This window comes from Hemiscyllium ocellatum, chromosome 13 (assembly GCF_020745735.1).
Source record: "Hemiscyllium ocellatum isolate sHemOce1 chromosome 13, sHemOce1.pat.X.cur, whole genome shotgun sequence".
In the NCBI taxonomy this organism is placed as follows: domain Eukaryota; kingdom Metazoa; phylum Chordata; class Chondrichthyes; order Orectolobiformes; family Hemiscylliidae; genus Hemiscyllium; species Hemiscyllium ocellatum.
Genome location: NC_083413.1, coordinates 71,938,321 through 71,957,637, shown reverse-complemented (window position 1 = coordinate 71,957,637; position 19,317 = coordinate 71,938,321). Strand labels below are relative to the sequence as shown.

The window sequence follows — 19,317 nt, the reverse complement described above, 5'->3', positions numbered from 1 at the left end:
GAAGCACAGTCAGTCATACCTACATCCCATGAATGAATAAAAAAACTTAACTTGCCACTTTTTTACCCACTCCACCAGTTTGTTAATTTGAATTGTCTTTTGAAGTTTTATACTGTCCTCCTCACAGTTTACAATGCTCCCAAATTTTGGTGATATCTGCAGACTTTGGATTTGTGCCCTGCACAGCGAGATCAAAATCATTTATATATGTCAGAAAGAGTGAGGGGCTCAAATTCAACCCCTGAGGACTTCTACTAGAAATAGTCCACTAGCCTGAAAAATACCCATTGCTCTCTGTTTCTTGTCCCTCAGCAAATTTTCTATCCACAATGTTACCGTCCTTTTATTCCATGACCTATAACTTTGCTTTCAACTCTGTTGTATGTCACTGTATCAAGCAGCTTTTGGCAGTCCATGTGCACTACATCAATGGTCTTGCTGTCATCAGCCTCTTCTGATACCTCATTAAAAAGAAAAGTTAGAAATGACTTTTTCTTAAAAGATCCTTGCTGATTCTTCTAAATCAGGCAACATTTTTCCATGCAGCTATTAATTCTATCCTGAAAAATTGTTTCTAAAAGTTTCCTCATCACTGAAATTAAACTGACTGGTCTGCATTTGCTGAGCCTGGCTTGACAGCCTTTGGTGGACAACAGCATAATGTTTGCAATTCTCCAGTCCTCTAGCATCACTCCCAAATGCAGGGAAGATTAAAAAAATTTATTGCTAATGCCTCTCACTTACTTTAATAACCTTGGATGAATCTCATCCAGTCCTGGTGCCTTTCCAACTTTAAGTCCCACCAGCTTATCCAATACAACCACCTTATCAATATTGTGATGAGTTCCCACCTTAGTAGCCACGGTCTGGGAAACACCTGACTTGTTAGTAAAGTCAAGAGCAAAGCATTCATTTAACACCTCAGCTCTTGCCTCGCAGTGGTATCTAATCAGGAGTATTCCTGCTTTTGATTTGCCTTTCAAACATTTCAGAATTTCTTATATGTTAGAGTCATAGAGTCATACAGCATGGAAACAGACCCTTTGGTCCAACAGACCATTTGTGTCAAAATACTCCAGTTTTATTAAGAGTACTCTGCATTTGCACAATGCAGTATATTTTAAATTTAAATTTCAATATTTCTCCCTTACTCTAACTCCACCTGTTTGGTAGACAATCTGTCTACCATAATTCCAAACTAAACTAGTCCCACCTGCCTGTGTTTGGCCGATATCCTTTCAAACATTTCTTCTTTATCTTTTTCTATTTATCGACTTATCCAGAAGTCTTTCAAATGTTGTACCTGCATCTATCACTTCCTCTGGAAGTTCATTCAACATATGAACCACACTTTGTGTAAAAAAAGATGCCCTCATGTCATTTTTAAATCTTTCTCCTCTCACCTTAAAAATATATCCCCTCATCTTGAAATCCCCAGCCCGAGGGAAAAGACACCTGCTATTCACCTTATCTATACCCCTCTTGATTTTATAAGGTCACTCCTCAACCTCCAATGTTAGCTGCCAGTCTTCTTCATAATCCTTCTCTGCTTCTTGTATTTGCTTCTTCACTTCCCTTCTGAAGATTCTATTTTTAGCTTGGTTAACAATCATGTTTCATACCTGACATCTGTCATAAGCACACTTCTATCCCCTTTAGCATTCAGTGAGCTCTGGACATTTCTTTTAATCCAAGCTTTTATTTTTTGAGAGATTATATCTTGATTGTGCCAAACATTCTACTCTTTAATGGTAGTCCATTGTTCAACTACTGTTTTCCTGCCAACTTTTGGTTCCAGTCTGTCTGGCCCAGCTATGTTCTTGCACTACTGAAATTGGCTGCCTGCTCATTGATTATTCTTAATCTGGATTGACAAATGTCATTTTCCACTGTCATCACAAAACTTATGATTTCATTATCATTTTCCCCCAAATGTTCCTCCTCTGTCCCTTGATCTATTTTGCCCAACTCATTCCCAGTAACCAGGTTGAGCAGTGCCTACTTTCTTGTTGGCTGGTTACACACTGCTGCAGGAAATTCTCTTGAGTTGCATCTAGGAACATTTGTTCCTCAATGTTTCTTCACTTACTATTCCAGTCTAAATACAGGTAATGAAAGTGCGCCACTACGTAATTTCTTTGCAGATTCCTTCCCCTGTACCCTTTCCAAAACAAGAGAAAACAACATGGAATGATATAAGAGGAGGATTTAAAATTATAAAGGGCTAGGACAGTGAAATCAGATTTCTTGCCTTAGATTTCTCCATTATTGGAGAAGAACCAAGCCCAGTCTGTCATTTTCTGGTGTCCAGATAGCACACTTCTAGCAGGGGTCACTCAGTAAATGTTTAAGGATGAATGGAGTGCGGCTCAAGCAGGCAGTTTTTTCCTGGATGGTATTGAGCATCTTGAGTGATGTACTGTACCCATCCAGTCAAATGTAGATGCAGTTGCATCCTTTTTGTTCCTTAACACCAGCCAAATTGATAGTTGCCTTGAACTCTCTGAAGCATTGTCTTTTTCCAGAAGTGTTATGCTTTCCTTAAACAAAGAGTGCCACCCCTTCTCTTTTTCTCTTTCCCATCTTTTCTGAATACATTCTAATCAGGAATATTTAACCCTCAGCCTTGTCCTTCCTTGAGCCAAGTCTATGTTATCAACACGTCATAATCTGACATGACAATCTATGTCAAAATACTCCAATTTTATTAACAGCACTCTGCATTCGCACAATGCAGTATAACTTAATTTTAAATTTCATTATTTCTCCCTTACTCCAACTCCACTTGTTCATATACTAATCTCCATTTTAGCACTATCTGCCTGTTTCAGCTTTTCATAGATATGAATACATTAATTGGTTTTATGTAAATTTATCTGTCAGTGGGACTTGTGGAATTGTTCCTTTGGGGAAACGTAGGTTTGGGATTGAGGTGTGATTTTTTTTCCTTTTTTTTTCAATTTTCAAATGACCTGATTTCGGTATTTAATAATTTGCTCTGTTGTCTGATTTTAATTCTCTGCTCTCACTCTGTGTTCAGTTTGTTTTTGCATTTGTGGTGATTACTTTGCTTCCTTATTGTATCCAGGGGACAGTCAATATAGTCTACAAACATAGACAAGGAAATTTGATGAGTGACATTAATCATCAATAACAGTATAATAGGTTGCAACTCCAGACTAAAGGCTGTCAGGTTAATCTATTTGGGAGCACAAAATTCACTACTTTTCCTGCAAAATGTACTTTCAAGCACACTTGGATGTTTTTAAAAAAATCTGCAATAGACTTATTTTCTAGCACATGAGAATGACCTGTTCTTACAGGATCAAAGGAGTTAGTCAATACTCTCAGTGATAACAGCAGATGAATGTTTAACGGGTTGGTATAATACTTACCTGTCTGTGTTATCCTACTTCTCATAAATAGATCAATGTATCTGTTAAAATAGCAAATGTAGAAACATCATAGCAATCTGGTATTCTCACAGTTGTTATTTATATCACCAGTAATTTCCAGTTTTAAAATTTTAAAATAGAAAGTATTTGAAATACTTCACAGATTGATCAGAAGAACAGACAGATTAATGTGTAGTTGTAAACCTGCATTAGTACACTATTCTTGAGCTTTCTTCAATAATTGTGACTCGTACATAGCACAGAGAGTACTGAAGAAGTTGTCTGTCTAAAAAAAAGTCCAGTCTCCCACTTGCCTCTGTATTGTTAAAGGAACTAGGACAGGGGCAATGACATCCTATGGCAGTTTTATTTTGTCAGTGTAGATATCAGCTGTTTGGAACAAATGATGTTGATTCAGCAGGAAATATAACAGAGCTGAATTTCCCCCTTCTCCAAACCTCTTGAATTTTGAGTTCCGACATCATGTCTGCAAGTCATGGGGGAGACAGAGGAGGGGAAGGGGTGGAGTCAGATGCTGTTGCCAATTTCCATTAATATATTATGCAAATTAGGCACTGACAATTTCTGAAAATGCAAAGCAAAGTGACTGCCGTTATAAATAAAAAAGCTTAACGCATTCTGTCATATGCTGTTTGAAGCATGTGGAAACTTAAAATAGAATGTACACTGTATAAGTTTGACATAGCATCCAAATCCTATGATTTCTTTTTCTTCCAAAAGAAGGTAACATGATGCATTTCACTTTCTGGTGTCAGGTAGGACCGATTATGGTCCATTCTAAAGACATTTGAAAACTTGTAAATAATGTGGATAGTTTAAAGGAACAAGTCCTAGTGTGATATGTTTTACTTACTGCTTGATGAACATTGGAATTCTATCACACCTCCATTCTCTTCTTTAATTCGAACAAAAGCCACAATGTTCACACAGGATTTGAAATTGTGAACCTTCCCTATCTGCTGGAACCCTTCTGTAAGCTTTTGGGAGAGGCAGTGACAAAAAAGTAATGTCCATAAAATAACAATCCAGGATCCCTCAACTTATGTTATGGAGACAGACACTTGAATCCTACCATGGCAGATGGTGAAATTTTAATTCAATAAAAATCTGGATTTAAAAAAAGACAGCTCAATGATGATTATGTGATCACTGCTGTTTGTTCTAAAATCTTATCTGCTTCCCAGAAGAGAAAAATGTTGGAAATGGATGCACTGTACCTCTATTTTGAAGTACTATATGCAAGATGGATCAGTATGTGTCATTCACAGGTTTTACTGGTCTGCCATTCTTGCATGGTCTGGTCTACATGTGATTCCAAATCCATAATAATATGGTTGATTCTTAACTAACTTCGGAGCAATTAGGGATTGGCAATAGATGGAAATAGTGGGAGATATGTTGCAGAAATTCATCAAAGCTCCTTAGACAGCACCTTTCAAATCCATAAAAGCCTCCATCTTTAAGGGCATAGATAGCAGATATATGGGAACATCATCACCTGCAAGTTTCCTATCAAGCCACTCACCATCCTGACTGGAAATATGTCACCATTGCTTCTCTGTCGCTGGATCAAAATCTTGAAATTTCCTCCCTAAGGGCATTGTGGGTCAACCTAAAGCAAGTGGATTGCAGTGGTTCAAAAAGGCAGCTCACTACCACCTTCTCAAGAACAACCAGAGTCAGGCAATAAAAGATTGGCCAGCCAGCGACATCCACGTTCCATTGATTAATTTTTTAAAATAAGTAAAAATAATTTTGATTCCAGGTTTTGATTAGTTTTTTAAAAATAAAAATCTCAAAACTCAGTGTTGCCTTTGTCATATGGTTGTAAAATTCAGGTACCACTCTATGCTCTATTGAACAAAATCTAGACTCAATTATCTCTGCACAACTGCAGGAGTGCTGCTATACCAAAGATCCAGTTTTTGGGAAAGTTGTTAAAACCAAGTTATCTGCTATCTCAGATGGATATAAAAGATTTCATGAGATTACTCAAAAAGGAGTGGGGAAGGTTTTCCCGATGTCTTAGTCAATATTTATCCTTTGGCCAAATCAATAAAGCAGATTGCTTGACCACCATTTGCAGTTTTTAGGAGTTTACTCTGTGCAAATTGGATAGCACATTTCTGCATTACCACAGAGACTAAATTTCATAAACTACTTCAAAGGCAGTAAACCACTTTAGGATATAGTGAGAGATGGTGCACATCTATCTTTAGAGAGCTAAAATGACTGAAAAAGAAAGCAATGTGATATTTGATACTCCACAACTTCCACAACCCCAGTTTGTATAGTTAATAGTCTAATTCAATGTTTCACCAGTAGGTGACTCTATCAGTTTATGAAACATTTCTCAAATTTTCAGAAGTTATAAAAATTGGAGCTGTAACATTGATTTTTGTCCAAAACTAAGAAAAGGTTAACGGAAGGCTGCTATTACTCAGGATCACAGTTACACATATAAATAGCATGAAACGATTGATCCAGTTAAGTTTTCCAATGAAGATAGAATAGACCAAATGTAACTTACCTATAGAAGACATCACAGAAACACAAGATTGCTGCATGGCAGGATGAAATACAATACAAACACAACAAACTTAAAAAATTGTGATTGATTTTATTAAAACAAGAGAAAACAATATGTAATGATATAATAGGAGGCTTTAAAATTACAAAGGGCTAGCCTAGTTAAATCAGATTTCTTGTCTTAGGTTTCTCCATTGTTGGAAGAGAACCAAGCCCGATCTGTCATTTCCTGGTATCCAGATAGCACACTTCCAGTAGGGGCCGCTCAGTTAATGTTTCAGAGAGAATGGGGTTCTGCTCAAGCAGGCAGTTTTTTCCAGGATGGTATTGAGCGTTTTGAATGCTGTATTGCACCCATCCACTCAAGTGTAGATTATCATTCCTGATTACTGCCTTTTAGATGGTGGACAAGCTTAATAAAATCAGGAAATGAGATACTTGCTGCTATAATTCTCAGCTTCTAATGTGCATTATGAATCAAAACAGACACTTTGCATCATTCTTACTCTGAAATCACCTTATACCTTATGATTCCTTATTCTAGTGCTGGCTGTTTTTTTCTGATCTTTTATATTTATTCGTTTCCCCTCTAATGAGACATACAAATCAGTTATTACCCTCAGAACTATATCTAAGTTCTTGTGGAGAATATTCAATGTTTTGGCATCAGTCACTTTCTGTGGGAGAATTCCACAAGCTCACCATTCTCTAGATAAAGAGGTTTCTCCAAATTTCGGTACTGTATTTTGAGATTGTGGCCCCTGGTTCTGGACTTTGGTCATTGGAAATACCCTTCCTTCATTTACTCTGTCTTGTCCTGTTAGGATCCCATATGTTTCTATGACATTCCTCCTCAATCTTCGAAACTACAGTGAGTCCAGTCCTAACTGTTCCAGCCTCTCATCTTACCTTTTTTCCTGACTCTGACGTAATTTGGGTGGTCTATTCTTAGGTTTGCAGATTCTATTTCTTCCTGCCACACTCTAGTTTACATTAATTGTGTCACTACCCTGCAATATTACCTCATCCTTTCTCATTAATCTATCCTGATGCAGTTCAGTTGAAAGTCATCCCAGTGGTACAATTCCCTCTTCCCTCAATAATTTTACCAGTGTTCCATAAACCAAAACCCGTTTCTCCCAGCCCAAGCTTTAAACCACACATTTAAGTAACTCTGATCCTACATCAGGAATGTGATGGAATAGTCTCCATTTGCCTGGAGGGGTGCAGCTCCAACAAGACTCAAGAAACTTGACACCATCTCGGACAAAGCAGTGTCTTACTTGGCACCCTATCCACCCTTCAACATTCACTTCCTTCGCCACTGACACAAAGTGACAACTGTCCGTATAATCTACAGGGTAATTCAATAATGCTTCTTTGATAACATTTTCTAAACCTGTGACCTTTACTACTTAGAAGGACAGAACTATGGAACAACACCTGCAGGATTCCCTCCAAGTCACAGGCCATTCTGAATGGAACACTGTCACTGGATCAAAACACCCTCGAACGTCTTTCCAAACTGCATTGTTTGTGTACCTACACCAGAAGCACTGCTGATTAAGAAGGCAGCTCACCCTCACCTTCTCCAAGGTAATTCTGGATGGCAGTTAATAATGGCTTAACTTGTTACACCCACATCCCATTAATTAATGAAAAAATCTCCTATGCCATTTTGCTCTGGTAGTTAGTCCACTATGGATCTTTTTAAAGATTAGCTCATTGCTGATCATCTGGCATGGAAGCTGACTGACACTACAAATGTCTTGGGTGACAGGTTGGAAGCACTTGTGTTTTCTAGACCATTGCAATATAGAGAAGTTTCTCTCTGGGCTTCTGACTGGGGCTTTTTGCCAGCTTTCCCACTATTATGTGTGGATTTAAAAATAAACTTCTGATTTACATATTCACAAACTTGGTTCATTGTAAGTGATAACCATTATAAGATCCAGCAGGTGCATTGTTGTTAGTTCATGAAGATGGAGAGGCACTTGTCAAATGGATATAGGGCAGAATGTGAATGTATGGAGGAATTCACATATCCATAGTGATACTTTATAACCACAAACATCTGAAGACTGGATTGTATTGAATGTGGAGCAAACAACAAGCCATTCAGCTTGACTGGTGCACGCAACTGCTTAGACTCTGAGTGGAGTGTTTTCTCAACCGAATCTACAATTGTGACCCTGTATCTCCCCCCCCCCCCCCCCCCCCCTCAAACTGCAGCCATTGGAAATCAGAAACAAAATACAGAAATTGCTCGAGAAACTCAGCAGCACCTGTATATACAAAACAATGTCCCTTCTTCACAATATTGCCTAACTCTGAAAGCAACGAATGCTGGAGATCACAGCGTGCCAGATAGCAGCCCTGGAGGGTGATCTCCAGCATTAGCTGTTTTCAGCACAGATTACAGCATCTGCAATAATTTGTTCCTACTGTGTTTTCTCTCCACAAATGTTGCCACACCTGTTGAGTTTCTGCAGCAACTTCTGTTATTGTCTCTGATTTCCAGCATCTGCAATTCTTTGAGTTCCCCCCGCCCCCCTTAAATTCTTATTTAGCTATTTTATAAAGAAAAGGGCTAACTTCATCTGATTTGATGGAGCCATCAGGGCGGTTTCCCTTCGGAAACGTCGCTGTAGGACGTAAATACTGCTGGAGGAAACACAAATAGAGGGCAGATGTCTTAACATGCGCGCCAATAGCGTTGGAGCCGAATGGATTCACAAGGAAGTCAATGTAGGGAGGAATGCATTCCAATAGCAGTCTGCGGTGCTGAATGGGAAATGTAGTAATCTCCCTTTCTGGCAGAGGAAGGGGAACGGGGAAAACAGGGTATAGTACTAAATGGACTACAATTCCCAGCGGCGACCGCGGCATGAAGGCGGGGTTAGGCAGGCAGACGGACGTGTCTTGTGACAAATTGGGGGAAAGGGGTGAGTGGAGCGGTCTGGCCTGAGGGTGAGTAGTGTTGCAGATGGTAATGGAATGTTCAGATGTTACATGGGAGTCTCTGGATTCTAATTTGGAACGTTGAATTGTTACACTGTGTTCCACAGGAGTCTCTGGATTCCAATTTGGAATGTCTGGGATGGCTGCGGCGATCGAAGGCCGGGTTCACAGCGCGGTCACTTGATAAAGGGCTTGAGTGTGTATGTCTGCTGAGCGTGATGTTGCCAGTTTGTTTCTCCTTAAACCATCTACCCCCACCTCCCAACAAACACACAATTATTGCGCATCAGCAGCAGTAGGGGAGGGGAGGGGAGAGGGTGGCAGGAATAGGATTCATTGCATCTTCGTCCAGCCCGCTCCTCGACTGTGAGAACTGTTTTTGCTCCTTAAACTACTGATTGATCCGTTTCGGATTTATCTCATTTTCTCCTCTAAAACGGGTCTAGTCTTAGGGCAAGCTACATGGTCTGACTGACATCTCTCCCAGTTCGTACGATAAAACAGTGCCACGGCCATGACAGACTTTTTTATTATGATTAGAGGAGGAGGAGGCGGATGTTTGTATCAGTGTGTGATTGTCATCTGTGACAGCATCATATGACTCAATACTACTTCTCTCCACCCAAAAAATAAGTTTGAACTGCAGTAACAAAAATACCCATTATATGACTTTTTTCATCCAAAGGTATGCAGGTCAGGTAGATTGGCCATGCTAAATTGTCCATTGTGTTAGACGCTTTGGTCAGAGGGAAGTGGGTCTGGGTGGGTTACTCTTTGGAGTGTCGGTGTGGACTTGTTGGGCTGAAGGGCTTGTTTCCACACTGTAGGGAGTCTAATCTAATCTAATCTAATCTAATTCCAAAAGAAATGACACTTCCTGATATTTTATCTTGGGGGATTGAGCATCAGCATAAATTGAGGCAGATTTACATGACATTGATTCTAAATGTTTCATATTGAAGATTTGTTCAAAAACCTTTCATATGTTTTGGCTAGAAATTAGTGCTTGCAAATTGAATATGAAACTTTAGATTTGTATAAGATTTGTTGGGTACACAGTATTAAAGTCCAAATGTGAGAGGTTTTGAGAACATGATGATTGTGTGATATTGTTTCCTGCAGTATGAACATGCCTGCTAACACAAACTTTAAACTGACTGCTAACTCTGGTGATTGTAAAACATTACTGTGCAATTTTCAAAGGAATATTTTTGGACCTACCAAGAAAGTGCTTCTCAGTGATTTTGGATAACAGCGAGGAATTTTCAAAATGGTGGTAATGGCCCATTTTCCTGATTGCACACATCCCACTAATTAGCAGTGTTGAAGAAATGCCTCACCATTGATCCTAACAGTCGGGGTCTTCATTTGACCTCCTTTGGAGATGAAAAGGCAACCCAACCCCACTGGTATGGGAGATGCAACTATTTGCTCCATTTTTAGAAGCTGGGAGGATACCCAAAATATTGTGGCCACGAGCTTCAAGTCATGGAAATTATCACATCAGCCTGCCCTCAAAGAACTATATTATGAGGCACCTCTATTCATCAGTGTCAGAGGTGGAAGGCCATTGAATGAATGTCCAAGCCAGATGTCCTGTTAAAATCTTTCCCTGACATGAGAAAGTGGTAACATCTCTTAGCCAATTATGGTGTAATGTTCCCTGTTGTTTTAATACATTAATTTGTAGTAACATTGTGTACAATGTAGCTGATGCTTTTTTTTCAATTGCAACAATGATTACTTAATTGACTCAAATGCTTTTGGATATCCTAAGATTGAAGAAATTACTTTCTTTCAAGGTAAACTATAGATTTGAGGAGAAACTGAAGAACTCCACTGGATCAAATTTGCAAAGGGAATCTTATCAAATTTTAAAACTTTTGAAGGGTTTTAATAAGGTGACGATTTGTTGGCAAATCCAACATTTATTGACCATCCCAATTGCCCTTGCAATGGTGAGCTGCTGGAATCCAGCAATTATAAGGGCACTAACAATACTGTTAGGAAGGCAGTTCCAGGATTTTGTTGGGATAGTATATGGCTTGGAGGGAAACGTTTGGAGGTGGTGTTTCCATCTGCTGTCCTTGTCTTTCAGGAGATCCAGGGTTGTAGTTTGGAAGGTGCAGTCAATGGAGGCTTTAGATGATACACATTGCCACCACTTAGTGGTGAAGGGAAGCAATGTTTAATATGGTGTATTTGGCTTGGATGGTGCTGAGCTGTTTGTGTTGTCAGTGCTGTACATGTCTCGCAAGGTAGAGAGTATTAAAATCACTCCACATCTGTAGCTTTGAAATGATGGCAGACTTTGAAGATATGGGCAGGCTTTGGAGAGGTGCTAGGTCCCTGCAGAATCCTAGTCATCACAGAATTCCTGTTGTGAACTTTGTAGCTACAGCACTTGCAGATTGTTTTGCTATAATGCACGTTTCACTAATGTATGTTAGCTGTAATGCACTTGATGATGTGAGGACGCTGTTTCTAAAGTGCAAACTTTTAAAATGTATGTTGGCTGTAATGTGATTGCATCACCAGGACTTGGAGGTGCTGTTTCTAAAGCGTGATTTTTCTATAATGGGGAGTTGCACAAGAATGTAACCATTGCATTAAAGAAGAACTACCCGTATATAGTTGCTCTTGATCAGTAATTGTTTAACTTTTAGCAAATGAGTTGTAAAGTGCTGTAAGAGGCCATTGTAAATCCAGCCTTCTAGTACTCCTGGGGAATCCAAAATAATGCACTCATAAGGATTGAAAAACTAGCCAGAAAACTTTAAAACTTGTAAAAGGGTTTTTGAAATTGCTACAGTGAAGAGATATTTGGCAGATTACTTATTTTGATCACATCTATATATAATGCTGTACATCAGTGTTTAGAGGTAGAAACTCTCTTGCATCTTTTCAAGGATAAATATTTAAAGCAGCAGATGATTCACCACTCTAGAGAGATGCAGTCCAGTGGGAATAGTTCAGACTTGTATTGGCAAATAACCTGCACAAACATCATTTTTCTGAATTGTAAAGGTTAATGGGACATTCTTATTTGGTTGCAGGCAGTTCGTGAATTAATACACTTGCTGTTGGATAAGATACCTTTTTTGAGTTGGGTTGTCATTGCTGTATTAACAAAAATAATACTTCCTGCATTTAACTGGTTTCCTGTGTCTCCATCTTGGTACTGAAATGACTGGTCCAAATTATCTTGTTTATTACATGTAGCATCCATGTCATTATAGTTCTAAGCCTGTGATATTCTCCTGCTCTCTGTTTCCTCATTTAGCAGTGATTAAATCATTGCTCCTTGCTAATGTTAGGTTCCCTTCTTGAGATTCTTACACATTTGATGCAACTTCAATACGCCAACTTCTGTGAACGGCCACAATTTATTGCAGCAACTACGAGCTTTTGGAGAATCACTTAACACCCTTTGCGAGGCTATCTGAACAAGGGAACCGTTCTCCCTTTTGTATGGTATTTTACATCCGAGTCGGTCATACATGCAAGTGACAAACTCCTGTCATTCCCCCATAGTCACATGCTGCCCAAACACGATGTAAAGTGATTTAGGTTGTCACATCCTGCCTGCAAGACAGAGAAACACACCCTGGGACATCCAATTTCTTGTCAGCAGAACAAATTAGCTGATTAACATCTCACTAATGTACATTTTGCCTCCAAAGGATAATGTTTAACTTGTAAAGTTCTTTTAAAACAACTTTGGATGGTTCTGGTAAAGTCCAACTTTGTTAAACTAGGCCCTTGATGTTTGCTATTTCTTGTGTTCCTACTGCTTTTTCTCCTGTTTCAGAATGACAAGGCTGTATGGTGAAAGCTTTTAGTATCGGGTCGTATTAGATTAAATAAAGTTTGTTTCTCGTTTCCTTCGGTTGGAGAAGGATCGAGGTTATTAATGAATTTGGTATCTGAGAGCCAAGTTTGGATCTGAGCTGTTTGAAAGAGAAACTGTGGATATTTTGATGTTTGAAATCATATTAAGAAGTGTAAACTTTTGAGTATTTTTGGCTTATTGTGTGATACTGTAGGATCAGCTTTCAGGTGATGCATCCTTTGGATACATTGTTTTCTTAGAAAGTCAGATCATTTTTCAGGATGGTCAGGGACCATTCGAGCCCATTTTGCTGACAGAATGTGTCCTCTGTGTGGGGATAATGGCACTAGACCTGTCTTATATTTCACAAGTTATGAGATCAGGCCTGACTAACAGAGGAGCAATTGACTTCACTAAGATCTCTCTTGTGGAGTGGCAGCAGACAAAAGTTGCATACAAAACAATCTACTGGTTGACTGCTGTTTACCTTTCAGATAATGGGAGAAAGCCATTTAGGCCTTCAAACTGGTTCACTATTCATTCAGACCCAATTTTAAGCACCCACCCCCTGTCTCAACACTCCCAGATCCTCTTACCATCATTAATTTGCAAACATTTTTCTCAATTGCCCGTTGTAAATTTTACAGATGATCTTGTTACACTTCTCTCTCTGGTGATATTCACTTATTAATGCTTCGTATAATCCCCACAATGTGGAAGCAGGCCATTCAGCCTATCAAGTCCACACTGATCCTTCAAAGAGCATCCCATCCAGATCCACTCCCCTACCCCTTCATTGTAACCCCACATTTGCCATGGCTAACCCACCAAGCCTGCGCATCCTTGAACACTATGGGCAATTTAGCATGGCCAGTCCACCTAACTTACACATCTTTGGACTGTGGGAGGAAGCCAAAGCACCTGGAGAAAACCCAAAGACACTGCAAACTCCACTCAGTCGTCTGACGGTGGATTCAAATCTGGGTTCCTGATGCTGTGAGGCAGAAGTGTTAACCACTGTGCAACTGTGCTTATTTTGCTTATGTTAATTTTGATGAGTCATGTCCCTGAATCAACATTAGTTTCTTTGCCTACGTCTTTCTCCTCCATAATTACTGATGCATTGCATTTATTCAGTGTGCCTACCATTTAGTTATTTAAGTGAATGATTTTGCCACCACCAGTTTTTAAGGAGACCCTGATGCTGTTGACCACCTTATTTGCCAAATGTAAAATGTTTTGTTGATTTTGATATTCCATGCAAGTTACTTGTCATGCTCCCTTTTTGCAGTTTGACCTGTTGCATCATCCTTTTATACCTTTCCCATTCATCCATTTATTTGACAGACTTTGTTTACATTTTCCTTTTTGTTTAATGCTATTACTTGCCACTTCAGTTGTTCATTTGTTTTCTGTGTCAGTCCTTTGCTGTTTGAGATATAATCAGCTTCTGTATCACATTGATTGTGTTTTTTTTTTGAACAGCTCCCACTGATCATTTATCTATTAAGAAACTTGCTTAGTTTTGCTGTTGATCATTTATTTTGTTGGATTCAAGTCCGCTTTACTTGAATCTTAATGGCCGTTTCATATTTCTTTTTTAAACACTACATTTTGAAGGCAATCATAGGTTTATTATTGAGAAATATTCATATATCTAGACTGTTGGCTAAATTTGATTCTACTATGATTCCCCTTGTTGACTCTTGGCCATGGAATTGTTTTAAAAATCTGTTCTGGTCATATTCTGGCAGTTCATCTGCTCTGATATTTTGATATTTTTATTCCAAGCTATATGCAAGTTGAAATTACCTATTAAACCCACTCTGCTTATGATATTGTATTCATACAATTTATCACTGCACAGGTGTGGGGCCTAGTAGACAACTCCCTCTAAAGTGTTAGATCACATTTTTTATTTCCTAAAACCCATAAGTTCTCCACTGTCTTTTTACATTCTATCCTCCATTATTGAAATGATTTTGTCCTCTGTTACTCAGGTTGCTGCTTCTCCTCCTCTGCCATTATTCTTGCCTGGTATCTCTTGTTACCATCATGCAATTCTATCTCAATAAGGCTATTGTGTCATACCCTCCAGCACAAATTTGCGCTTGTGGTCTGTCCAATTTATTCATTACGTACTTTGCTCTTGTGTGAAGGAACTTTAGCTCTAATTTCTTATTCCTCCCTTGTTGCAGCCCCTTTTGGTTTCAATTTTGCTTTCACTGCCATAGGCTCAATCAAGCTGTCACTTTACTCTTTCCCTTTTCATGTTTTTGATCTATCCTGAAACCGCCTATCGGATCAACAGATCCATGCCAGATGCCATATCATTTGCCTTTCATGCCTCCCTAGAACATCATGACACCAAGAACAGCTAGGTAAGAATCCTATTCATTGACTACAGTTTAGCCTTCAACACTATTATCCCCTTGAGACTGATTACTAAACTTAATGGTCTCCGACTAAACCCCACTCTCTGCAACTGGATCCTCAGTTTCCTGACCCACAGGCCACAATCAGTGAAGACTGGGGACAATATTTCATCCTCACTACACTCAACATTGGAGCCCCCCCCTCCAGGGGTGCGTACTCGGCCCCCTATGTACTCACTGTATACCCATGACTGCATCGCCAAATACCGGACTAATGCCATTTACAAGTTTGCTGATGACACCACCATAGTCGGTCGAATCTCAGATGGCGACGAAACAGACTACAGATGGGAGGTGGAAGACCTGGAAAAACGGTGTACGCGTGTAAGCAGAGTGGCGTGAAGCTGTGGGGAGCACCAGCCTGGTGTGGCCCACGGAAACAAACGTCTATGGAAAATATAAATACAGGGCGCCCAAGAGGCGGTGCATGTCAGTACGCACCGCAGCAACGGAGGCAGGATCTCTGCCACCATGCCGCCCACCGAGTGTCACGAGGCGTGCAGCAGCTTTGCCCGAGGAAAAGCAGAGGCGGAAACAGGACCAGCAATCGGTTCGGCAGCGTCACTGACGCATGCATGTGGCGGAGCACTGGCCAGAGCTGATGGCCGACCGGCCTGCCCACCGCCAGGGTGGGCTGGGAAACGTGGTAACGGCTTGTCAAACCCGTTCCCTCCCTTACCACGCAGCTTGCTCGCAAGCCACCGATCGACGCCAGGCACCCCAACCGACAGCGCGATCGCTTGTTAACCCTGCTGGCAGTTCGCTCAGGATCACGACTGCATGGAGCTCGAGAACCGACAGGCGGTGACTCAGGAGTCTTTAAACCGCCGCAAACGCACAGAGGCCCTGACGGGAATGTGCGAGTGACGTGCTGAAGGGAATAGGTACCCCGTGGGGTTGAAGGGAGCGTGACTAGACAGCCCCGACGTAAACCCAACCGATTTGGGAATGAAAGACCCCCGCCTGCGTCACCGGCTTAGTTTCCTGTGGCTGGAGAGTACACCGGAGCCCTCTGTCTGACGCGAGCTCCCGACGACACGGTGCCGCCAAGCAGCAGGACCGGGGACCTGGTGTGGCTCCCTTCGTCGATCACAGACTGGTTGGCACTGCTGACGAGACGGTGGAACGGGCTCGGCCCTTGTGACGAAGGGCAGTGCGAACCCGTCCGACCGCGGGCGTTCGGGGTGGACTCCGCAAATGGCGATTTGCAATCGGAAAGTGTCCTCCTGCCTGTGCAGGTAGGCGCCCAATAATTTGGGTGGGGGGGGGGTTTGATGGCGACCACAGCTGCAGGGCCTGCTACCCTGACGAGCTCTCCTGGCCCCGAAACCACCCCCGCGAGACGAGGTGAACCGGAAAACGGGCGTACCCCCAGCCGATAATGATCCTTCCGCAGGTTCACCTACGGAAACTTTGTTACGACTTTTACTTCCTCTAGATAGTCAAGTTTGATCGTCTTCTTGGTGCTCCACCAGGGCCTTGTCCGACACCACCGGCGGGACCGATCTGAGGACCTCACTAAACTATCCAATCGGTAGTAGCAATGGGTGGTGTGGACAAAGGGCAGGGACTTAATCAACGTGAGCTTATGACCCACGCTTACATGGGAATTCCTCGTTCATGGGAAATAATTGCAATTCCCAATCCCCATCACGAATGGGGTTCACCGGGTTACCCACAGGCCACTGTGAAGACTGGGGACAGTCTTGAAATGGCGGCGTAGGGTAGACACACGCTGATCCATTCAGTGTAGCGCACGTGCAGCCCCGGACATCTAAGGGTATCACAGACCTGTTATTGCTCAGTCTTGTGTGGCTGTACGCCATTTGTCCCTCTAAGAAGTTGGACCCGGACCGCTTGGGGTCACACAACTATTTAGCATGTCGGACTCTCGTTCGTTATCGGAATTAACCAGACAAATCGCTCCACCAACTAAGAACGGCCATGCACCACCATCCACAGAATCGAGAAAGAGCTATCAATCTGTCAATCCTTTCCGTATCCGGGCCGGCACAATACGATTGCCCCCGGCCGTCCCTCTGAATCATGGCCCCAGTTCCGAAAACCAACAAAATAGAACCGGGGTCCTATTCCATTATTCCTAGCTGGAGTATTCAGACAACCAGCCTGCTTTGAACACTCTCTAATTTTTTTTTCAAAGTAAACGCTTCGGACCCCCAGGACACTCAGCTAAGAGCATCAAAGAGTCCTGTATTGTTATTTTTCGTCACTACCTCCCTGAGTCGGGAGTGGGTAATTTGCACGCCTGCTGCCTTCCTTGGATGTGGTAGCCGTTTCTCAGGCTCCCTCTCCAGAATTGAACCCTGATTCCCCGTTACCCATAGTCACCATGGTAGGCACAGAAAGTACCATCAAAAGTTGATAGGGCAGACGTTCGAATGAGTTGTCACCGTCACAAGGACGTGCAATCTGCCCGAGGTTATCTAGAGTCACCAAAGCTGCCGGGCGAGCCCGGATTGGTTTTGGTCTGATAAATGCACGCATCCCTGCATGGGTCAGCGCTCGTTTGCATATATTAGCTCTAGAATTACCACCGTTATCCAAGTAACTGTTGGAGCAATCAAAGGAACCATAACTGATTTAATGAGCCATTCGCAGTTTCACTGTACCGTCCATGAGTACTTAGACATGCATGGCTTAATCTTTTGAGATAAGCATATGCTACTGGCAGGATCAACCAGGTAGCTGAACCCAAAGGACTGTCCACCAGCCGACTGGTGCATGTGCCCCCCCCACGCCAGCCAAAACCAGCCGTGCGCGCGAGCTCAGAGGAGAGAGTGGGAGCTCCACCTCCCTGGCTCCTCTCCACGCCTCGCCTCCGCACCGCAGTGCTGAGAGAAATGGAATTCCGACACGCAAGGGAAACCGAGATGGCAAGTGCCCCCCACATAAAGCCTCGCTCCAGGAGCAAGGGCAGTGCACGGGCAAGCACATTACCGGGACTCGCTCCCAAACGCTCGACTTTAGACCGCTGCCTCTGCAAAGTTGCGGCTTCTGGGCCTCACCAGAGCGATTGCTGTGACTGCCCTTTTCAGAGGCAGAGGGGTGCCAACTCTCCCGGCCCTGCCATGGTATCGTGAAACATGCCCGGTGGCAACATGAAAGAACCACTCGGCCTGGAGCACCGGCCCCTTAACATGAAAGCCGGCCCGCCAAGGGACCTCCCGCACCAGACGGTCATAGCCAGATCGATCAAAGTGTGGACCGCAGCGAGGTTGCCCCTCGCACCACGCTCGCGGGTCCGGGTTGGAAACTCGGGTGACGAGCACCGCAGGGCAGCAGAGCCATCACACTTACCGGGTGGCAGAGGAAGGACCGGACTATTTACAATAGCGGCCGCCCACTACCAGAGTCGGTTGTGCGGCGCGCGAGGCCTGCTCTCAACGTAAGAGGCTTGAGGAAGTGCTCAGGCAAGGGTCAGCCCACATCCTTCCTGGCAGCACCCAAGGGAACCAGGCCACTTGCGATCCTTTCATGTCATTTTTTAAAGCAAGTGCCTGTGGACGGATGGCCGGACACAACGTGGGGTTTGCCCGCCCTCCAATAGTGTCAAGAGACCGCCGCACAGGCCTCTGACCGACTCTTAGAACAGACAGCAAGAGTTGGACAAGTCTGTCAAAAATTAGACTTCGGAGAGCTCTTCAGCATGCACACAGGCCTGTCATTCAAGTGCTCTGCCTGTGGAACCGTTTTTCGGATGCCTTTCAAAGTGGTCCCGCGCCGCCATTTTGTTCTAAAACTCGTGTTCCCAGAAATCTCCGGGTACCCTGCCAACCTCACTGTGGAACACTGAATGGGTCTGAATTCCAAATTCGACTGCTTCGGTCTGGAGCTCGAGCCGGGCAAAACAGTTTTGGATTTTTCCGCGGCAGACAAAGTTGAAGTTTTCGGGCTGCAGACACTAAATGACAGCTGGCCAACTGCCGGGCTCAATTCACCCAGTTCCTCCGGCACTTCAGAACTCATGTTCGGCATGAGTTTTTGAATCTTTCCCGATGCTTCGGCATTTTCCTCCGCTGACACTTGGGTGAAAATTTTTCGAAGTCCTTTTTTTCTAAGTTTTTCTGGTTACTGAGGTTCATACTTTTAAACATTTTCAAGCATGTCCCTAAGTTTTGCAGTT

General features: G+C 42.5%; 1 protein-coding gene across 1 annotated transcript in view; it reads left to right on the top strand.

Moving 5' to 3' along the window:
* Positions 1-8,826: 8,826 nt before the first annotated feature.
* The window catches only part of plekhb2 (pleckstrin homology domain containing, family B (evectins) member 2), a 38,396-nt gene continuing 27,905 nt past the window's right edge, over positions 8,827-19,317 (top strand). The window contains exon 1 of the mRNA XM_060834912.1: positions 8,827-8,915. The gene's annotated coding sequence lies outside the window, so the exon portion shown is untranslated. The remainder of the gene's footprint in view (positions 8,916-19,317) is intronic.